We start from the raw sequence: 23,823 nt of genomic DNA, 5'->3' as shown, positions 1-23,823 counted from the left end.
CAGCCTTTACATTCCTCCGTGCGCCTGTCTGTCTGTTAAATGCCTTGTAACGTGTGTTTTTCCACTCCTGCAAAAGCACAGCAAGCCCTAAACCGGAGCACGGAGAAGAGCCGCCCCTGGGGAAGCCTGGGGTCCAGAAACTTCCCACTTGATAGTCTTTTTCTGTCTGTCCCTCTTGCAGGCTGAAGGGACTGCGTTGGCTCGGGAGTAGAAAAAAAAAAAAATCCAGCTTTCTGGATTCATTTACTTCTTAAAATTCTCCCAAGTCTACACACAGCCTACGAAGGAGTCGAGAAGTATCGCTAGTTCCTCCTGCCCCAGACACACACAGACAATCACACAGATATGCAGGACCTCATAATATAATACAATGGTCAACAGTGTGGATGTGGAAGTCTAAACTGAACTAGATTCCAACCCACTGAGCAGCTATGGGATCTGGGACAAGTACCTAACCTCCCCAAGCCTCAGTTTCCTCATCTGAAAAATGGGAGCATGCTACTGGCCACCTCAACGGATTGCTGTGAGGACAAAAAGAAACAGTGCTTGCATGGCACTTAGCACACCCTAGACCAGTTAGCTGTGACTCATCCTCTTCTTTTTAACTGGGGAAGCAGAAGCCCAGGGAGGCTGAGAGCTGCTTGAGGTCCCACAGCTCAGAATCATGGCTAGAACCCAGCTCCCTGGAATCCCAGCCCAACGTGGAAATAACTTTTCTGTTGCGGACGAGCGCGGCTGAGCCCTGTCATCACATCCCCACCCCACCCCACCCCCACATAACTAAACACAGATTTGAGAACTGGTTAAAGTGTGAAAGTTCTGTATTTCCAAGGGCCACTTTTCACCCATACTAGCCCCTGCTCAAACTTGGCTATTTATTAGAAGACAGTAATTTTAAGGAAAAGGGACTAATTTTTTGGTACCTCTCACACTGAAGCTTTTCAGCCATCCCTGAGAAGGACAGATGCAGAGTTTACAAATCAACCCAGGCAGAAAGCTGTGAACGGGAGAGCCAATCCACCCTGCAGCCATTTTGCACCACTTGCTTAAAGGATGCAAGGTACATCAAAGAAAGGAAGCTCCGGGGGAGGGATTAAAACACGTTAAGTCTTCCACTGGCCCTCCACCGTTGACTAATAATTCTCCCACAAAGCAGGGAGGGCGAGTGGGCGGGCAGGGGGGGACGGCTTCCTTGCCCCTCACAGGGAAGGGCGCGCTGCAGTCTCCTTTCTGTGAATGGGCTGGTATGTGCCCTGGCATCCAAGTCTTCTAAAAGCCTGTCGGGCACTCGCCCCGTGCTGCTGGGCTAGCAGAGCTGCTGAGTGGCACTCATGTGTAACATGAAAAGTATGCATGGCACACACTTACCAAGTCAAAGACTCTTTCAGGAAGGTGTAGGCAAACAATTTTCAGCCCAGCAAGCTCAGTTCTTGCGATTGCAAAGTCCAGGGTGATAAAGGGGTAAGCTTTTGCTGAAACTATGTGTTTGTTACTCTCGCTCTCTCTCTCTTTTATATGGTCATCATTTTGCAACAGAGCTTTATTATAAGAAATCCTTTAACTACAAAGAAAACACACATTTTAAACAAGGAGCACAGAGGAATTTACAAAACATTTAACACTCTGTCATTAAGATAGTTGTAAAGATACATAAAGCACCACATTGCCAATTGCTGCATGGTCCATGGGACTTACAGCTCCAAATGCTTATTTGAGGTCCTCAGAATGCCTTTGGAAACTGGGCTCGTTTTGTACAGGATCATGGAGGTGGGTGAAAAGTTCTTTGAGGAGGGAGAGGAGGGAGCTATATTTAAAGTACAGCAGGAGGAACTAAGAGATGAGAAACATGGCACCGTGGCCAGGTGTATGTGTACGGGTTACCGTGGCACTTACCTGCCTACTCAGCATCTTTCCAAAGGGTAGGGTGCACTGGTCACAAGGAAGTGAACATGCGGATGGGGTCCCCCAAATTCTGTTTACTCTCAGTTCTTAAGGGAGACAACGGCTCCCAAATTTCCTTCCTCAATACTCTGTCACGGCACAAAAACAATAACAGAGGGGTGTGTGTGTGTCTTTGTGTGGTAGGGGTTCAGAGATCGGTGTTTTCTTTCTTTGCACAAGAAAATTTTACATTTCTATTCACCTAGGAACACAGTTCTCTTAACTGTAGAGAAATAAACTTGAGCCTTGAAATGAAGGATCAGGGCTTAAATCCTTGTGAGTGGAACATTATGGGTGTTTTACGGTGCGACAGTATTCACTAGTCAGTTCATCATTTCTCATCATGGATCGATTACGTGGATAGCAACTATTACGGTTATTATTTAATCCAAGCATTAACTTAGAAAGCAGCCCCCAAATTTAGCCACACGTTTCTTATTTCTTCGTCAGTAAATCTAATTCTTATACTTCTTGAAAACTTGATTCTTCTTCTACCTTCTTCATCTTAAAAAAAGATAAGGGAAAAATACACAAATAAGCCCCAGTTCCTTAATACATATCCGTGCACCATAAAGATTAATGAACAGGTAGAAGGTGAAAAATGGCCTAGTTAATTTGTGGATAATGAAGTTGAAACTATCGACACCTATTTTAAACATTAATTAAACATTCTGGAAGAATCGTTTCCCAAATATCCTCTTGGTAAGGCATAAAATAACATTCTGATATGTGTCACTGCCCCTGTTTTCTTTATGCTCGATCAATGATAAAAGGAACTCTAATAAAAGTATTTCCAACCACAAACAAACAAACAAGCAAACGTTTGAGCCCCAAATTCATTTTGTTTCAGAGTAACTGTGTATTTGTCAGTGTGACACAGCACATTTGAAACCCATAATCATAAAACAAAAATTTATAGCCAGGGTTCAGGGTCTACATCTGTTTCTCTGGTTTCTGTACAGCAATTACCCACTGGACAATCCAGAAAGAAACACCATGAATCATGCTCTGCAGACATGTTTGAACTGGAGAGTTTGCTGAAGAAAGAGCAGGCGTCTCTGTGCACCAGCATTGCAGCCGGCTGTGTTCAAAACTGGTCACATGCCTCGTGATGTCTAAATAAAAAGATTCTCACAGGCGCTGACATCCACCCCAGGCACAAGTCATGCAAAGTGCTGGCCACATGGAGGTGGGGTGGCGAGCGGCGGACACGGATCGTATTTTAAGAAGACACACCTGTCTCTTACATGGTTTTGTTTTTATTTATTTACTTTTACTTTTTTTTTTGTTTGTTTTACACTTAGTCTCATGTAAACCCCTCTTGCCACACTTCTGTGGAAAAAGTAAATGGCAGCACTGAGGGGAGCGTGGGTTTCAGCAGGGCAGCCCGGGCAGGGGTGTGTAGCCGGCACAGGGCAAATGCTGAGCTGTTCCGGGGGCTTCTGTACCCCCTGGCTCAGCCGCCTCCCGCGTTGGGCGCAGGGGAAGTCCTAACACTGATCAACAGCAGAAAGTGCCCTGGGCCGTCCGTCTGAACACCGGCTCCGAGGCCGGGACTGGTGGTGTCCGTGATTCTCAGGCCCACAGACAGCAGGCTGCACCCCAGACGTGAGCCCGCGTCCCCGCAGACACCGGGTCTTCTCAGAGCCCAGGAAACGTGTTCTTTCTCAGAAACGTCTCTCCACCTCCAGGGCTGGCCGCTGCGTCCTTCCTTCCCTTGGCTCCTTCTTCTGTAGCTTCCTGCTTTTCCCAGTTTCCTGGACGAAGTCTTCCCACCCGTTACTTGCGGACAATGTCCCCAGGACAGGGCCACTGCCCCACTCCCTTTCCAGACCCGAGTGGCCTCCTGGGCACTTCCCCGCGTTTGCTGTGCGTGGCTCCTGCCCCCGGGTTCCCGCCGGTCCCACCTGGAGACCAAACTCCTGCCCCCCCGCCCCCTGCCCCCGGATCCCCGCAGTGCTAGCAACGGGCTCCAGTGGGTCCTCAGACCCCCGGCCTCCTCTGCTGGCACCGGCTCGTATGCGGGAGCCGGGAGGCCTACCTGTGGCTATTTCCTCTTGTTTATTTTTCCCCGTTTTAATTTAGATTTTTAAAAAAGTAGTGCATGTTCATAAACACTCAGAGTCCAGGAGATTAAAAGTGAAAAAGTAATGTGTAAACTCTCCATGTGTTCACTCCTCAAATGCCGAGCCCTGTGCCAGGTGCTGGGCATATATATATCCCTGTATCTTCTGGGGGGATTCTTTGTTGCTTTTATACAAATGTAATCAAATAATGCATACTGTTCTGCGACATTTTTCTATTTAGTAATAAATAGTACATACAGAACTATCTCATTAAAAAACAGCAATAAATAGCTCAATTAAAAAAAAAAACAAAAACCCCACAACCCATTAAGCAATGGGCGGAAGACCTGAATAGACATATTTTTCCAAAGAAGGCATACAGATGGCAAACGGGCACATGTAAAGGTCCTCAATTATTACAGACATGCAAAGCAAAATCACAGTATCACCTCACACCTCTCAGAATGGCTATCATCAAAAAGACAACAAATAACAAATGTTGGCAAGGATGTGGAGAGAAGGGGAACTCCGTACACTGTTGGTGGGAATGTAAACTGGTACAGCCACTATGGAAAACAGTATGGTGTTTCCTCAAAAAACAAAAAGGAGAAGTCTGAATGATCCAGCAATTTCACTCCAGAGTGTATACCCAGAAAAAACGAAAACACTGATTTGAAAAGATACATGCACCCCAATGTTCATAGCAGCATTATTTGCAATAGCCAGGACATGGAAGCAACCCAAGTGTCCATCACCAGATAAATGGATAAAGAAGATGTGGTACATATATGCAATGGAATATTACTCAGCCATAAAAAAAGAATTTAATTCTGCCATTTGCAACAACTTGGGTGGCCCTAGAGAGTATTATGCTTAGTGAAATAAGTCAGACAGAAAGACAAATAGTCTATGTTATCACTTATATGTGCACTCTAAAAAAATAAAACAAATGAATCAATATAACAAAACAGAAAAACAGAAACAGATTCACAAATATAGAGAACAAACTAGTGGTTACCAGAGGGGAGAGGGAAGGGGCAAGGGGCAAGCAAGGGGTAGGAGATTAAGAGATACAAACTACTATGTATAAAATAGATGAGCAACAAGGGCATATCATACAGCACAGGGAATTATAGCCATTATTTTGTAATAACTTTTAATGGAGTATAATCTATAAAAATGCTGAATCACTATGCTGTAAACCTGAAACTAATATAATATTGTAAATCAACTACACTTCAATTAAGCAACATCAACAACTGAACAGTATTCCTTTACACGAATGCAGTGTAATTCATTTAACAGTGCTCAGCTAGTGGACATTTAGGTTGTTTTCAGTTTTCCAGTGTTTCAAGAAATGCTGTGGGTATGTGTACCAGTGTAGCAGTGTTGCCAGGTCAAAGATGATGTGCATTTTAAAATTTGATGGCCACACAAAATAGTACTCCAAAATAGTTATGCTAATATATATTCCCCTTTTGTTCTAAAATGGAGGTCAATAAGCATTTTTCTGTGTAGGGCCATAGGAACTGTTCTAGGTTTTGCAGGCTATACAGTTCCTGTTGCAACTGCTCAGCTCTGCTGCTGTAATATAAAGGAGCCGTAGACCACATGTAAATGAATGGACAGGTGTGTACTTAATAAAATTTTATTTACAAAAACCAGCAGTGGACTGGGTTAACCCATGGGCTGCAGTTTGTCCAGCACTGTTCTAAACCAATATATAATGATTTCACCAAATTCTACATTGCCTTGTCTCTATGCTATAAAACCTAGCCATATACATTTGGGTTTTCTTAACACTTTAATTTTCCTTCCCGTTTAAAAGCTTCACCCAATTTCAACTTGTATAACCACACAAAAAATAATACGGCTCTTTTCTTACATTACTTCATCCAGAGCCACCTTTATTTCTCTCTTGGTTTATCATTTCCCACTTTCCTACTCATTTTCTTCACTTCCTTCTGTAAGGAGTGTGGGAAGGCATGTCTCCTTGAAATGAGCACAGATGCCCCCATACTTCTTGTTTTTTTCATTTTTTGCACCACTGAACGCCGGGTGGCACGCGGGATCCTGGTTCCCTGACCAGGGATGGAACCCGTGCCCCCTGCAGCGGAAATGCAGAGTCGTAACCACTGGACCGCCAGGGAAGTCCCCGAACCCTGCTTTAAAGTCAGTCATTTCCATCAACTCCCACTTCCGCTAACATAGGATGGCAAGTATTTGGGAGATGGAAAATGTCACAATGACTCCTGAGAATAAACGCCAATGGCACCACCATGCTACAACCCGTCTGTATTATTCTGCCTGAATTATTTGCTCTGCCTCATCTCAGTACATCTTCCAATGAGCTAAGGGTAGATGTGCCACCCAGCTGGCAGAGCGCTTAGAAGAATCGTGATACTCTTTTAGGGCTGGAAGGAAGCACAAAGGGTTCTAAGAGTGCTCTGTAATTATTTCATGTTAATAGTATTAATAAAGGATAATGTCTATAGCTGAGATGTCTTCCTGAAGCCTAGTTCAGCACTTAATTTTTTTAGATCATCTGTATGACCAGAGGCTATTAGGTGGCTCTTAAACCGTGCTGTTTAAATTAGTTAAAATTCCATACAATTCAAAAACTTAGTTGCTCAGTCATACTGGCCACATTTCAAGTGCTCGAAAGCCTCATGCAGCTAGTGGCTATCATGTCAACAGGACAGCACAGATACAGAACATTTTCCTCATTGCAGAAAGTTCTATTGGACCAGTGTTCTTAAAAGGTGAGCTGAGTGATCAGAGAGGCGGTGTAGCCTAGTGGGTGGGGCCGTGGAGTCGGGACATGGACTGAGTTTCAACTCCAGCTTCACCTCTTACCAGCTGTGTGACCCTGGTCCTGTGTTACTTAACCCCTACACGCCTCAATTCCCTCACCTGTAAAATGCAGATATTAATGGTTCCTACCTTAAAGGATTGTGGTAAAGATCGAACGAGGTAATACAAGTAAAATGCACTTAGAGCATTACCTGGGATATAATACGTACTTTAAAAAATGTTAGTGTAATGTCTGTAAGGAGAAAGTGACGTCAGGAACACAGAGCTCCAACACTACTCAACTACCTCTGGTACCAGGTACAGAGACACTTCTGTCAGGGTAGTAATTTTCAACCAGGAGGCACAGTTCAGGCCGTGAGGTCCAGGCATATGCAATTAGGGCAAGTTCCCCAGGAGATTTTGCTATAGGTGCCTGGTTTGAGTTCCACAGCGCTGAAGCACTATTACATATATTGTATTTTTTAAAAGGATGGTGTCTTTTATTTTACAAAGCAGACACTGAGTAAGAATGGCAATGAAATATTTGACAAGTCCCACCCCTGACGCTCCTCGTGGAAGGCAGAAGGTAGCTCACATGGCATGCTGATTTCTGCAAAGTGGTATTTAGCCTCAGGAACATAAGGCCAAGTATGGATAATTAAATGGCAAGGATATCGCACAAAATGGAAAGTTGGCATTATTTATCTGTCTTCTCTTCCCATCCATTCATCTATGCATCCGTCTATCCAGCCTATCCACCTACTCACTCTCCTACTTCACCCAATCACCCACCTGTCCATTACCCATCTACCAAGCCATCTACCCTTCTAGTTATACACCCACCACGCGGTCCATCTGCCCATCTGCTTACCCATCTACCCATCATCCACCCAGGATCCAACTACCGGAGGTGATGGAGGGAGTGTGGCTTTTGGGCAGCAATATCTAGAGTAGGGAGAGGGATACAAGTAAAGCTTCTCAGACTGCACATGCGTCTTTCTCTCGAATCCTTGAAAAGGATTTCTCGGTGACGTGTGCTGGGAGAAATAAGGTCAAAGGCACTGGCCACTGCTCATTTCCGTTAAACAGGTCTGGCAAATCAGGTCATGGGTGGGGAGCCCTCAGACCTGACACTGATCTCTGAGAACATCGCAGGATTTGAAATGCTAATGAAGCCAAGTTCGATTAGCAACACAATAGTTTCTGACTCAAAGGCCCCAAAGGAATTTCCATCTGATTCTACAGGGAAAGGGAATGTAAAACAGAGCAAATGCATCAGAGAGGCCATTGGCAAGGGACTGGAGTTTAAATTCATCCTGGTGTCTGACGGAGAAAAAGGCAAATAAAAAGCTCAATGCGATTGGGTGGGAATCGAGGGTAAGATACAGCCACCTAGAAATCTCCGAGAAATTTCTGCTGGAGAAACAGTAAGGATATATGTACATTACACACACACACAATATGAAAAAACAAATATTTTTGATGAAAAAACCATTTTTTCTCTCCTTTCAAACTATAGGGTATAAAGCACCCGCTCAACCAAGGGCTCTGAAAACTTCTGTGAGAGAGGCTACATGGTGGCGTCCAGAATTAGTTTTTGACATTTTATCATTGTGTGATTTTTGTTTTGAGTTAGAAATGCTTCAAAAGAAATTAGCTTGGATTTTTCAGAAGGCAAGAGTTCCAAAATTTAACAGATAAGCATGGGAATGCAAAAAGGGAAAGAATAGACAGAAATAATATGAAATATCTCCCCTCTCTGTTTAAGCAAAATACAATCATAAAACGTAAGATCACTGTGGTGATTCCCAAAGCGCGGCAATTCCAGGGCTTCACGCTGGAGGCTACATAATGAAAATTTCTAGGATTGGGGTAATCAGGGACTTTGCACACTAAAGTGTCAGATCCTCTGATCGGATGGGACATTCTATTTGGTAAACACCAAGTCACAGGCCTTTAGAGGATTAGGTGTTAAGTTTCTAGGAGTGCAAATGGTAAAGCTCTGAGCCTGGAGTGAGGTTTGGGCTCTGTATGTTGTGGCTGTATGGCTTTGGTAATCTCACACTCTTTTTTTTTATTTATTTTTTTTTTGGCGGTACGCGGGCCTCTCACTGTTGTGGCCTATCCCATTGCAGAGCACAGGCTCCGGACGCGCAGGCTCAGCGGCCATGGCTCACGGGCCCAGCTGCTCTGCAGCATATGGGATCCTCCCGGATCGGGGCACGAACCCGTGTCCCCTGCATCGGCAGGCGGACTCTCAACCACTGCACCACCAGGGAAGCCCTTTTAAATTTTTTAATTAGAAAAATTTTTAATTCAAGTATAGTTGCTTTACAATGTTGTATTTGTGTGTGTGTGTGTGTGTGTGTGTGTGTGTATTTATTTATTTCGTTGCGCTAAATAATAGCTGCAGTCTTAGTTGCAGCATGCGGGATCTTCGTTGCCGTGTGCGAGATCTTCGCTGCAGCACGTGGAATCTTTTAGTTGCGGCATGCAGGCTCTTAGTTGTGACATGCGGGATCTAGTTCCCTGATCAGGGAACGAACCTGAGCCCCCTGCATTGGGAGCTCGGAGTCTTAACCACTGGACCACCAGCGAAGTACCTACAATGTTGTGTTAAGTTCTGCTGTACAGTAAAATTATTCAGTTATACATATACATACATTCTTTAAATATTCTTTTCCATATGGTTTATTACAGGATATTGAATATAGTTCCCTGTGCTATACAGTAGGACCTTGTTATTTACCCATTCTATATATAACAGTTTGCATCTGCTAATCCCAACCTCCCACTCCATCCCCTCCCCCAGCCCCCTCCCCCTTGGCAACCACAAGTCAATTCTCTATGTCCGTCACACTCCTTCTGAGACTTACTTCACATAAATGAAGTAAGTCTTCACATAAATGAAGATAATATCTACTTCCAATTATAGTGTTTACTTCAAGGGAAGATAATGCTGAAGAATGAAATGAAATAATGTATGAGAAAGATTTTTCTAAATCTCTAAAGTATTATGTAATGTTAGGCATTACTATTTCTATATTAGGTAAAAATAGACAGAAAGTTTTTTCACCTCCTTGTATAAATTCTGTGGCGAACTGCTAACTCCAGCCTCCCTCTTAATTCACAGTTCCCTTTGAAAATCCACATTAATAGATTTTTAGCTGAGCACATGGCTCCCCAGATAGAGAGGGTGTTTCCCAGACTCCTGTGCAGCCAGGTGTGGCTATGTGATCATGTTCTCATCAGCAAAATGTGCTGTGTGCAAGTTCCATGTCACTTCCTGAAAAAGTACTCTCCCACCTTCCACTGTCTATCTTCTCCCTTTCCTGCCAGCTAAAATGCTGTGGGACCCAGCCCAGACCGCAGGGAAGAGGGCAGCCACCCAGGGATAGCAAAGCCTTGCGATGGAGGGACCCTGAATCCTCGGATGTCCACATGGAGCACCGCTACCCAGCCAGCCTGGACCACTTATCTCTAGACAATCACACGACGGAGATTAACTTCTATCTTATTTATGCCATCATAGTTCGGGTCTCTTTTGAAATCAAGTTTAGTCTATATTCTAATTACTCAAATCTCCTTTGACATGTTTAAAACTATAAATTAGAAAAATGATTATCTTGGTATCCCTCCTGTGAGGTCTCCCTTACGTTAAAGATCTGCTTTTCTTTCCTACTTGGACCAAGGTCTGTTCTCCTTTCTTGCTAAGGACAGGCCAGTGGCAGGGGACACAGCGGACGTCCACTCCCCACCATGTTGCAGCTTCAGTCTTTCACTTGTTTTTCTGTGTGGCAAAGACACAATATGACAAAGCTCTGCAGAAACCCTTACTTCTAACTTTGAAAACCACCGGCCACTTCCTAGGAAAGTCTTCCATTCAGGCTTAGGTGGGCTCTAGCCATGGGGGCTGCACCCACATCCCTCAAAGCCCTATACCTTTCACGTAGGCAAATCTGGAGGGGTGAGGTCAGGCTAGTGTAACAAAACTGAATTAGGAGACCAGAGAGTTAACTTTCCACTAACAGCTTGTGAGAACTTGTCTGGTCTAATGGGTAACACAAGGAGGCTGTTTGACTCACAGTGGCAAATACACGGCTGAGGTGCCCCGTGTGAGCCCACGACAGAATGACTAATGAGTCCCTCTGAGAGATACAGGTAAGACTGCCCAACACCATACTAGCCGAGATGCTGGCAGACTTCAAGGGCCAAATCCAGCCCACCAGTAAAATACAGTTGTACTGGAGCACAGCACACTCACATTCATTTACATATTACTGTGGCTGCTTTCAGCCAATGACGGAGCTGAGTGACTGCAACAGAAACAGTATGTCCCACCAAGCTGAAAGTATTTATGATCTGGACCTTGACAGAAAAGACTTACTGACTTCTGCTGTAGGCGTTCACCACCAATTCATTTGAATTGACTTTGAAGATGAAATCTACCAGCAATCCTGGAACTGGGTAATATCGAGGTTTCTTCAAGATCTAAAATTCTCAATTCAAATACCCCCAGGACCCTCCGCAGCTATTTTTTAAGCATGCCAAATACACTACTTCAGCATCTTTGAGTTTATTTTTGCTCTGCCTGGATACTCTTTGCTTGGATATCAACAAGACTTATTCCATCCCTTTCGTCAGGTGTTTATGAATATGTTGCCTTAATTGAGGCACTAATGACCCTATTTAAAATAGGGCTCTAGGTCATGTCCATCACTGTCTGTTCTGTGACACTACATTTTAAAATTTACGGACGTTATTACTACCTGGCATACATTTATTCTTTATTGTATGTCTACTATAATAGAAAGTAACCTCCTTGAGGGCAGCCACTCTATCCAGTTCACTGTAATGACCCCAGTAATAAGAATGGTACCTGACACATAGTAATGCTTCAATAAATATTTGTTGAATGAAAAAAAGTACTTCTTGGAAGATATTGCTGTGTACAACTTGGTAGAAATTTAAAAGAGGCAGAAACTATGATCAACTGTCTCAAGGCAATCTGAATGGCCTCACTGTAAGTAAAATAAAATTAGGATTAATTATTAAAACAATCAAAACTACAGCGAGATATCACTTCACACCAGTCAGAATGGCCATCATGAAAAAATCTACAAACAATAAATGCTGGAGAGGGTGTGGAGAAAAGGGAACCCTCCTACACTGATGGTGGGAATGTAAATTGATACAGGGTACAATATGATATGGAGTACAGTATGGAAGTTCCTTAAAAAACTAAAAATAGAACTACCATATGAACCAGCAATCCCACTCCTGGGAATATATCTGGAGAAAAATATGGTTTGAAAGGATACATGCACCCCAGTGTTCATTGCAGCACTGTTTACAATAGCCAAGACATGGAAGAATATACTTTCTTCTCAACTGCTCACATGACGCAGCTCCACAGCTGGGCCGCTGAGTTCATCGTACACACGGCCACCTCCATGGGCACTGCCATCTTGCCTTCTCCACCACCCCAGGATAGATCATATCTTGGGTTACAAATCAAGCCTTGGTAAATTTAAGAAAATTGAAATTGTACCAAGTATCTTTTCAGACCACAACGCTAAACAATACGCTACTAAATAACCAAGAGATCACTGAAGAAATCAAAGAGGAAATAAAAAAATATATAGAAACAAATTACAATGAAAACACGACGACCCAAAACGTATGTGAGGCAGCAAAAGCAGTTCTAAGAGGGAAGTTTATAGCAATACAAGCCTACCTCAAGAAAAATCTCAAATAAACAACCTAAGCTTACACTTAAAGGGAAAGAGGAACAAAAAAACCCCAAAGTTAGCAGAAGGAATGAAACCATAAAGATGAGATCAGAAATAAATGAAACAGAAATGAAGGAAACATTTGCAAAGATCAATAAAACTAAAAGCTGGTTCTTTGAGAAGGTAAACAAAATTGATAAACCATTAGCCAGACTCATCAAGACAAAAAGGGAGAAGACTCAGATTCAACAGAATCATAAATGAAAAAAGAGAAGTAACAACTGACACTGCAGAAATACAAAGGATCATGAGTGATTACTACAAGCAACTACATGCTAATAAAATGGACAACCTGGAAGAAAGGGACAAATGCTTAGAAAAGCACAATCTTCAAAGACTGAATCAGGAAGAAACAGAAAATATAAACAGATCAATCACAAGCACTGAAATTGAAACTGTGATTAAAAATCTTCCAACAAACAAAAGTCCAGGACCACATGCTTCACAGGCGAATTCTATCAAACATTTAGAAAAGAGCTAACACCTATCCTTCTCAAACTCTTCCAAAATATAGCAGAGGGAGGAACACTCCCAAACTCATTCTACAAGGCCACCATCATCCTGATACCAAAACCAGACAAAGATGTCACAAAAAAAGAAAACTACAGGCCAACATCACTGATGAACATAGATGCAAAAATCCTCAACAAAATACCAGCAAACAGAATCCAACAGCACATGAAAAGGATCATACACCATGATCAAGTGGGGTTTATCCCAGGAATGCAAGGATTCTTCAATAAATGAAAATCAATCAATGTGATACACCATATTAACAAATTGAACGATAAAAAGCATATGATAATATCAATAGACGCAGAAAAAACTGTCAACAAAATTCAACACCCATTTATGATAAAAACTCTCCAGAAAGTAGGCATAGAGGGAACGTACCTCAACACAATAAAGGCCATATATGACAAACCCACAGCCAACATTGTTTTCAATGGTGAAAACTGAAACCATTTCCTCTAAGATCAGGAACAAGCAAGGGTGCCCACTCTCACCACTACTAGTCAACATAGTTTTAGAAGTTTTAGCGACAGCAATCAGAGAAGAAAAAGAAATAAAAGGAATCCAAATCAGAAAAGAATAAGTAAAACTGTCACTGTTTGCAGATGACATGATATCATACTTAGAGAATCCTAAAGATGCTACCAGAAAACTACTAGAGCTAATAAATGAATTTGGTAGAGTAGCAGGATACAAAATTAATGCACAGAAATCTCTTGCATTCCTATACACTAATGATGAAAAATCTGAAAGAGAAATTAAGGAAACAGTCCCATTTACCACTGCAACAAAAAGAATAAAATACCTAGAAATAAACCTACCTAAAGAAACAAAAGACCTGTACGTAGAAAACTACAAGACACTGATGAAAGAAATTAAAGGTGATACAAACAGAGGGAGAGATATACCATGTTCTTGGATTGGAAGAATCAACATTGGGAAAATGACTACACTACCCATTTGTATGGAAACACAAAAGACCCCGAATAGCCAAAGCAATCTTGAGAAAGAAAAACAGAGCTGGAGGAATCAGGCTCCCAGACTTCAGACTATACTACAAAGCTACAGTAATCAACACAGTATGGTACTGGCACAAAAACAGAAATATAGATCAATGGAACAGGGTAGAAAGCCCAGAGATAAACCCACGCACATATGGTCACCTTATTTTTGATAAAGGAGGCAAGAATATACAGTGGAGAAAAGACAGCCTCTTCAATAAGTGGTGCTGGGAAAACTGGACAGCTACATGTAAAAGAATGAAATTAGAGCACTCCCTAACACCATCCACAAAAATAAACTCAAAATGGATTAAAGACCTAAATGTAAGGCCAGACACTATAGAACACTTAGAGGAAAACATAGGCAGAACACTCGATGACATAAATCACAGCAAGATACTTTTTGACCCACCTCCTAGTTAAATGGAAATAAAAACAAAAATAAAAGCTTTTGCACAGCAAAGGAAACCATAAACAAGACCAAAAGACAACCCTCAGAATGGGAGAAAATGTTTGCAAACGAAGCAACTGACAAAGGATTAATCTCCAAAATATACAAGCAGCTCATGCAGCTCAATACCAAAAAAACAAACAACCCAATCCAAAAATGGGCAAAAGACCTAAACAGACATTTCTCCGAAGAAGATATACAGATTGCCAACAAACACATGAAAGGATGCTCAACATCACTAATCATTAGAGAAATGCAAATCAAAACTACATTGAGGTATCACCTCACACCAGTCAGAATGACCATCATCAAAAAATCTGTAAACAATAAATGCTGGAGAGGGTGTGGAGAAAAGGGAACCCTCTTGCACTGTTGGTGGGAATGTAAATTGATACAGCCACTATGGAGAACAGTATGGAGGTTCCTTAAAAAACTAAAAATAGAACTACCATATGATCCAGCAATCCCACTACTGGGTATATACCCTGAGAAAACTATAATTCAAAAAGAGTCATGTACCACAGTGTTCATTGCCTCTCTATTTACAATAGCCAGGACATGGAAGCAACCTAAGTGTCCATCGACAGATGAATGGATAAAGAAGATGTGGCACATATATACTATGGAATATTACTCAGCCATACAAAGAAACGAAATTGAGTTATTTGTAGTGACATGGATGGACCTAGAGACTGTCATACAGAGTGAAGTAAGTCAGAAAGAGAAAAACAAATACTGTATGCTAACACATGTATATGGAATAAATAAAAAAAAAAAGGTTCTGAAGAACCTAGGGGCAGGACAGGAATAAAGACGCAGACGTAGAGAACGGACTTGAGGATGCAGGGTGGGGGAAGGGTAAGCTGGGACAAAGTGAGAGAGTGGCACTGACATATATACACTACCAAATGTAAAACAGATAGCTAGTGGGAAGCAGCTGCATAGCACAGGGAGATCAGTTCGGTGCCTTGTGACCACCTAGAGGGGTGGGATAGGGCGGGTGGGAGGAAGCCGCAAGAGTGAGGGTATATGGGGATATATGTATACGTATAGCTGATTCACGTTGTTATACAGCAGAAACTAATGCACCATTGTAAAGCAATTATACTCCAATAAAGATGTTAAAAATAAAATAGATAACCAACAAGGAACTACTGTATAGTACAGGGAACTCTGCTCAGTATTCTGTAATAACCTAAATGAGAAAATAACTTGAAAAAGAATAGATACCTGTGTATGTACAACTTAATCACTTTGCTGTACACATGAAACTAACACAACATTTTTATTCAACTGTGCTCCAATGTAAAATAAAAAAAATAATAAAATAAAAACATCATTTTATTCTTTGTTTGTTTGTTTGTTTTTGCGGTACGTGGGCCTCTCACTGTTGTGGCCTCTCCCGTCGCGGAGCACACGCTCCTGACGCGCAGGCTCAGCGGCCATGGCTCACGGGAGCAGCCGCTCCGCGGCATGTGGGATCCTCCCGGACCGGGGCACGAACCCGCGTCCCCTGCATCGGCAGGCGGACTCCCAACCACTACGCCACCAGGGAAGCCCTAAAAACATCATTTTAAAAGTGAAATCTATGGCATTAGCCTTGTGCTTTTAATTTACTGATAAAACGTTGAACTTATATGCAGACCAGGAGAAAGGACAGTCTCTGCGAAATACAGCACTCGAACAATTAGATATCCACTGAAAAAAGCAAACGAACAAAAACCAATGATCCATAGTTCTCAGCATACATAAAACTTAACTCAACATGGGCCATGGGCCTAAATGTAAAACATAATGCCATAAGCTTTTAGACGAATAAAATAGGAGATCTTGCGACCTTGGGTTGTGCATGGGTTTTTTTTAGATGTGACACCAAAGTATGACACATAAAACTATGAACTTATAATTTAGATTTCATCACAATTAAAAACTTCTTTCCTTTGAAAGACTCGGCTAAAAGAAAATGAATATGTATCCAAAATACATAAAGAAATTTCAAAACTCAATAATAACAAAGCAAGCACCCCATCCTCACCCCTAGTGGGTAAATTATTTGAACAGAAATGTCACCAAGGCAAAATATCTTGGCAAACAAACACATGAAAAGATGCACAACATCACTAGTTATTAGAGAAGTGCAGATTAAAACCACAATGAGCTAGCATGACACACCTACAAAAACCTCTAAAATTAAAAAAAAACAAACACCAAACCTGCCAAACCAAATGTTGCTGTGGCCGTGGAGAAACTGGAACTCTCATACGCTACTGCTAGAAGTGCAAGACCATACACCCACTTTCAAAAGAGTTTGGAAATTTCTTGAAAACTTAAACATGTACCTTTCAAATCATCTAGCCACTCTACTCCTAGGTATTTACTCATTTAATTTAAGATACGTTAAAGCGTATTTTTACTCAATAACATGAATGTTCATAGCAGCTTTATTTGTAATAGCCCAAAATTGAAAATAATCCAACTCTTCACCAACAGGTAAATTGATGAACTCTGGTGTATCCATACAGTGGAAAGCTCTTGGCAATGAAAAGGAATGAACTGGGATTCCCTGGTGGCGCAGTGGTTGAGAGTCCGCCTGACGATGCAGGGGACGCGGGTTCGTGCCCCGGTCTGGGAGGATCCCACATGCCGCGGAGCGGCTGGGCCCGTGAGCCATGGCCGCTGAGCCTGCGCGTCCGGAGCCTGTGCTCCGCAACGGGAGAGGTCACAACAGTGAGGGGCCCGCGTACCGCAAAAAAAAAAAAAAAAAAAAAAAAAAAAGGAATGAACTACCGATACACGACATGACATAAATGAACATCATAATAAGTATGCTGAGTGAAAGAAGACAGACGCAAACTGATATTTAATGTATGGTTCCATCTATGTAAGGATATTCTAGGAAACGCAAACTGATATACGGTAGAGGAAGCAGATCCCTGGTTGCCTGAAGACAAGGTCTGGAGGAATAGGGAGGGGCAAGAGGACAAGAGTAGAAAAGCACATGGAGAAATACTTCTGGGGGTGCTGGTAGGCATGTTGACTATTATTATTATTATTGAGATATAACTGACATACAACTTCATATCAGTTTCAGGGATACAACATAATGATGCTTCAATATTTGTATATATTGCAAAATGATCACTATAGTAAGTCTAGTTAATATTCATCACCATACATAGTTACAGATTTGTGTTTTCTTGTGGTGAGAACTTCTAAATTTTGCTCTCTTAGAAACTCAAATGTGCCATGCAGTATTATCAGCTATTGTCACCAAGCTGTACATTACATCCCCAGGACTTATTTATTTTATAACTGGAAGGTTGTACCTTTTGAGGACCTTCACTCATTTTGCCGGCACCTCACCCCCTCAGTGCCACCCGCCACCCCCGCCTCTGGAAACCACCAATCTGTTCTCTGTATCTATGAGTTCAGTTTTTTCATTTTTGTTTTTTAGATTCCACATATAAGTGAGATTGTATGGTGTTTGTTTTTTTCTGTCTGACTTGCGTCACCTAGCATGATGCCCTCAACGTCCATCCATGTTGTCACGAATGGCAGGATTTCCTTCTTGTTTATGGCTAAATAAAAAATATATATCACATTTAAAAAACCAATTCATCCATTGATGGACACTTAGATTGTTTTCATTTCTTAGCTATTGTGAATAATTCTGCGTTGAACACGGGGATGCAGATATCTTTTCAAGTCAGTGTTTTCATTTTCTTTGAATAATTACTAAGAAGTGGGATTTCTGGATCACGTGGTAGTTCTCTTTTTAATTTTCTGAGGAACCTCTATACTGTTTTCCATAGCGGATGCACCAATTTGCATTCCCACCAACAGTACATAAGGATTCCCTTTTCTCCTCACACTCACCAACACTTGTTATTTCTTATCTTTTTGATGACAGCTATTCTAACAGGTGTGGGATGATATCTCATCGTGGTTTTGATTTGTACTTCTCTGATGATTAGTGACGTTGAGCACCTTTTCGTGTACCTGTTGGCCGTCTGTCTGTATGTCGTCTTCGGAAAAATGTTTATTCAGATCCTCCACCCATTTATCAATCAGATTTTTTTTTTTTCCGCTGTTGGGTTATATGTCTTCTGTACATATTTTGGATATTAACCCCTTATCAGATTTGTGACTTGCAAATATCTTCTCCCATTCCAGAGGTTGCCTTTTCATTTTGTTAATGGTTTCCTTTGCTATGTATATTATTTTGATTGTGGTGGCGATTTCACAGGTGTATACGTATGTCAAAACTTATCCAATTTTACACTTTAAATATGTGCAATTTAATGCATGTCAATCACACCTCAATAGAGCTGTCCTAGAAAACAGTATTTAATAAAATATTTAGCACTCAGTATAGTAGAGGCACTGACCCTTGAGGAGAAATGCTGGCCATGTCAGCATGTGACAGCTGAATACCAAACCAGCCTGGGTTGCAAAGGTGCTCAACTGGTTTCTGGGAATGAAATTTAAGACCACAATGCAATAATAGCACTGCATACCAACCAACATGGCTAAATTAAAACAATCAAACAAGGAATGCTACAAAGGGTGTGCAAAGATGTGGAGAAATCTGACTTTTCATACATTGCCGATGGAAATCAAAATTTGTACAACTATCTTGGAAAACCATTTGCCAATATCGACTGAAATCTGATATACTTCAACCTCTAGTACATGGGGATTGCATTCCTACATATGTACCCAGTAGAGATGGGGATATACCCAATAGAGATGGGGATGTACCCAACAGAGATGCATACATATGTTCATATAAAAGACATGTAAAACATGGCCATAGCAGCACTAATCATAACAGCCCCAAACGGAAAACTAACCAAACATCCATCAGTAGTAGAAGGAATAAATAAAATATGCCATATTCAACCATTACATACTATTAGGCAATGTGAGAGAATGAACTTTAACTACAGGCAATGGCGTGGATGAATGCCACAATCACAATATTGAGTGAAAGAAGCCAGAAACACGCAAAAAAGTACAATTCCATGATTCTATTTTTATAAAGTTCAAAAACAGACCTAATTAATCTATGCTGTTACGACTTAGGATGCCTGTCACCCTCGGGTCAGGATCAGAGACCAGAAGAAGGTAGAAAGGGGATTTGGTGTTCTGTTTCTTGATCTGCGTGCTGGTCAGTTGGAAAAGAATTCCAAACTGTATCCTTACGATTTTCCCACTTTACTTCTATGTGTATTTCAATAAAGCGTTTACTTAAAAATAAAGTGTGGATGGGACAGATGACTGACAGATTTTTTTTTTAACTCTTCTCAATTGGTCCTTGGATTGAAAAAGTTTGAGAACAACTACTCCGGTAAACAATCTTGAGAAGGTGAGGTGCTCTCACCACAATCATGTCAAGCACTTGGAGGGAAAGGGAGGCGGGGAGCCGGGGAGTCACTACAGAACCAGCCTTGAATATTTAACTCTAAGTATGAAGAGCATCTTGATGAAACCTCATGTCAGCATCTACATAATCAGGTCTCTTATTTCATACCAACATCTAATGAAGAAACACCGAAGCCTTAATATATCAGGATATAATTTTTTATATGTATATACTGCTATTTTATTTCAATCACACAAAGTTAGCGTGAAGGAAATTTGAATGAAACAGTACGGTAAGAATAGTGGAGAACCAAAAAGTCTAAAAAGGAAGTATACCTAAAGCATGAGAAGTCAATATTCATTAGTGTTTCATCTTCAGTTTTGACTGACACTTGATGCTTTCAAATTTTGAAACAAACTTTGAGATCATGATGATGATTCTGAAGAGATTTCAGCACCAACACTAAGGTTTGTACCTTCAGTTGGTTTGCAATTGACTTGTTAGCCATTTACATAGTGTATAGTACAGATTTGTCACAGGTTGGATCACAGCGTTGAAGGAAAGAAATACCTTCCTATCTGCATGTAATTTTTATCTTTTAAATAAACACCTAAGAGATTAAACACAGGAGAAAGAAGGGAATGAGGGACAGAGGACAAAAGAAAAATAAAATATCCATTTTCCTCTAGATAATAGTTTGCTATCAATTTCCCACCAAGAAGCACCTTGACCACAATGTAATAGTAGAAGCCAAGAGTGATTAGATAACTTACAGACTCATTTCCAGGAGGGCCCAGCTCTGTGATGTCCCATGAGGACTGTCCCTCGTGCCTCCCACAATTCCTGGATGACAGACAACTGTTGAAGCCGGATGGTGATTCCATTCGCAGTTGGCCATTTCCCCAAAGTCAGCTGCTTCCACACTGTCCTCACCCAGTTCCTAACCTCCCGCTGCACTGCCCCTGCTGGCAAGGAGTCTTTCCTGTACTATCCCTCTTCCTCAGAGTCCCCTGCTGTCTCTCCAGCTGTCCCTGCATCTTTTGGATTTGCTTAGAGTTTGGGTCGCTTGGCATCTCCTCTCTGGATGCCCAGGTATCACTGTCCTTTCAGCCGATCAATTCTCCTTTTTGATAGTAGCTCATCAAGACAAAGGGGTAGCTCATCAAGACAAAGACAGGCCAGGCTCTGAAGGACATTCCTTGGCCTCGATGTAGAGTACTGGTTCTTATCTAGGGCAGTACTATTCCTAGGTTGCTTTGTGAGTCTTTAGGAGATATTTGGTTGCCTCTTTGACTGAGGGCACTCCTGGCATTTAGTGGATGGTGCTAGAGATGTCAGTGGTTCTGTACAAGGAAGCACTGCCCATGTCTCATGTGACTTTAGAAGGCAGGCAATCCACGCAGGTACATAACCTGAACCTAGAAACAAATTCCTTCTTATACAAACACACAAACTATTTTTTTGCATGGTTTTAAATATGCACTGGACCTTTCAAGATGCAATTACCTTGTGGGTTGAGGGAAAAGTGTATTTTACATTGTGCAGAACTTTACTAAGAATTGTTCATCATTTCAGAACATTACACTAATTCACTGAAACCTCACCTCTATCCATCTGCACTGTAGCTGCTGCTTTCTCTGTGGTTCTAAATAAAGGTATGAACATTAGGCTACCTTATCTTGTCTTCTAGTGGAGACATGACCAAACATTTATATATTAAAATATATATTCATCTATTATAAGTAACTTTCATTTCATTTTTCCTTTATATTATCATTGGGATATTATGCTGACTTTTTTTTAAAGGTTTTGTGCAGGTAGATTATATCATCTATGAAATTCATTTCAGAATGGAATAGGATGTTTTCTAAAATATTTAGTATATAATGGAGATACGGAGTTTTAAAGGGCTGGGATCCACTGATTTACAGAAACAGCTCCAATTCCTCTGAAAATTTTTCAAATGCTTTTGTAAGATCTTGTTTTCTTATGCCAAACATAAGCTGACCTTTGCCCAGTGGTGTGCTGGTAAGTGCTCTCTGGGGGGGAGAAGCCCTGATTCACAGTATTTGCTGATTTCCACCGTGTGAATACTCTGATCGTGGCCAAGTTCAAGAATCATCTAACATGACATCACTGGACTGAGTGTTGGGTAGAGATACCAAATATGAACTCCTGTAACTTACACAAGTAAGGGGACCTGAAGACCCCAGGTCATCAATTTTCTGCTTAGACACCACCCCATTTTTTTCTAGGTTTTGTCTACCAGGGTTCAGGGATCATAAAGTAAATTAAGCGAAGACTAAATAGATGAAAAAAGTCACAACTTTGTACGAGTAACATAGATACTACAAGGCTCAGATTCAAAGGGAATGCGGACAGGCATGAATGAAAGACTTCTCTATGTAGTCAGCTGACCTTAGTTAAAATTCCAGGATAAAAAGAACTGCCTTGTTCATGAGGACTAGAGGACGCTGCAATATGTTTCTCGTGTTTATTCTGCCCCTGGTTTTAGAGAAAACTCTAGAGACAGACTTGTGAAAAACTGTTTCAGGGCAGCACCTGGGAAAGGACCATTTGGTCAGCCAGCCAGTGGAAATCCACGGACAGGAGGCTCGCCCTACTTGGTGGAATCTTAGCTTCTTGTGAGTGCTTGAGTGATAGGGTAACTCACACTCAGCTCTTCTGTTACCATTTTCAGGACTGGGGGATCCACGCGGTGTGTCTGGCCAGAGTACAAGACGAATGAATGGTGGATGAATTATCAACTAAGAGAAAGGATGAAATTAAGAACTGGATTGGTGTAAATGATGCTCAAACATGAAAAAGGGATCAAGATCCAATGGGAGGGACTTCCCTGGTGGCAGAGTAGTTAAGAATCCGCCTGCCAATGCAGGGGACACGGATTCGAGCCCTGGTCCGGGAAGATCCCATGTGCCGCGGAGCAACTAAGCTCACACGCCACAACTACTGAAGCCCGCGCACCTAGAGCCCATGCTCCACAACAAGAGAAGCCACCGCAATGAGAAGCCCGCACACTGCAACGAAGAGTAGCTCCTGCTCGTCGCAACTAGAGAAAGCCCACACACAGCAATGAAGACCCAACGCAGCCATAAATAAATAAATAAATATCCAGTGGGAAACTGTCTGATGTCAATACACGTGTGTCTGATTTTGAATTTGTCCAGGACCAAAATTAGCCATATTTTCCTTCTTCTTTTTTCTTCTTTTTTCTGACCACGCTGCGCGGCTTGCGGGATCTTGGTTCCCTGACCAGGGCTTGAACCTGGGCCTCCGCATTGAAAGCACCAAGACCTAACCACTGGACTGCCAGGGAAGTCCCAAAATTAGCCATATGTTCATTGTTTCTGCAACTCCCCAATAAAGAACACTGAAGAATTCCTGGGATTTGAAAATAACGCCCGATTGTAAAAAAAAAAAAAAAGGGCATTAAAGTACCTGCTATACCCATGGGGATATTAACAGTGAAATTTCTGGAGAGCAGACGTCAGGGGATTGTTCAGCTGGCTTGGATGGACCCCAGGTTCTCCTGGCTACTTTAAATTTTGCATATTATTGATATTAGAGGGGATACCACCAGAGTCCTTTGTAATGATGAAAGCTACATTTTGTACAGTTTTCCCTCTGCGTCCTTCTTTAGTGCTTTCAGATCTTGAAATTTCAAGCACAGCCCCACATCTGGAGATTCCAATGCCCAGTGTTACTCTGGGACTTCGTATTCCCTGTGAATCCCGAATAGTCACGCTGTTCAGAGAAGACCCTTGTACTCCATGGCACTGCAGAGTTCACACAATTTTGAATAAAGTCTCGAGTTTATGATGAATGTGTTCCAGACACGCAAAAGTTTATGGTGATTGTCAACCAAGAAAATGTGCAATTC

The 23,823-nt window shown here is 41.8% G+C and overlaps 1 protein-coding gene across 2 annotated transcripts in view; it reads right to left on the bottom strand.

Moving 5' to 3' along the window:
- RARB (retinoic acid receptor beta) overlaps window positions 1-23,823 on the bottom strand; it is a 782,786-nt gene that overhangs the window by 187,110 nt on the left and 571,853 nt on the right. The gene's annotated exons all lie outside the window — the stretch shown is intronic.

This window comes from Globicephala melas, chromosome 4 (genome assembly GCF_963455315.2).
Source record: "Globicephala melas chromosome 4, mGloMel1.2, whole genome shotgun sequence".
NCBI classification, from domain to species: Eukaryota; Metazoa; Chordata; class Mammalia; order Artiodactyla; family Delphinidae; genus Globicephala; species Globicephala melas.
This window is presented reverse-complemented; position numbering and strand designations above follow the sequence as displayed.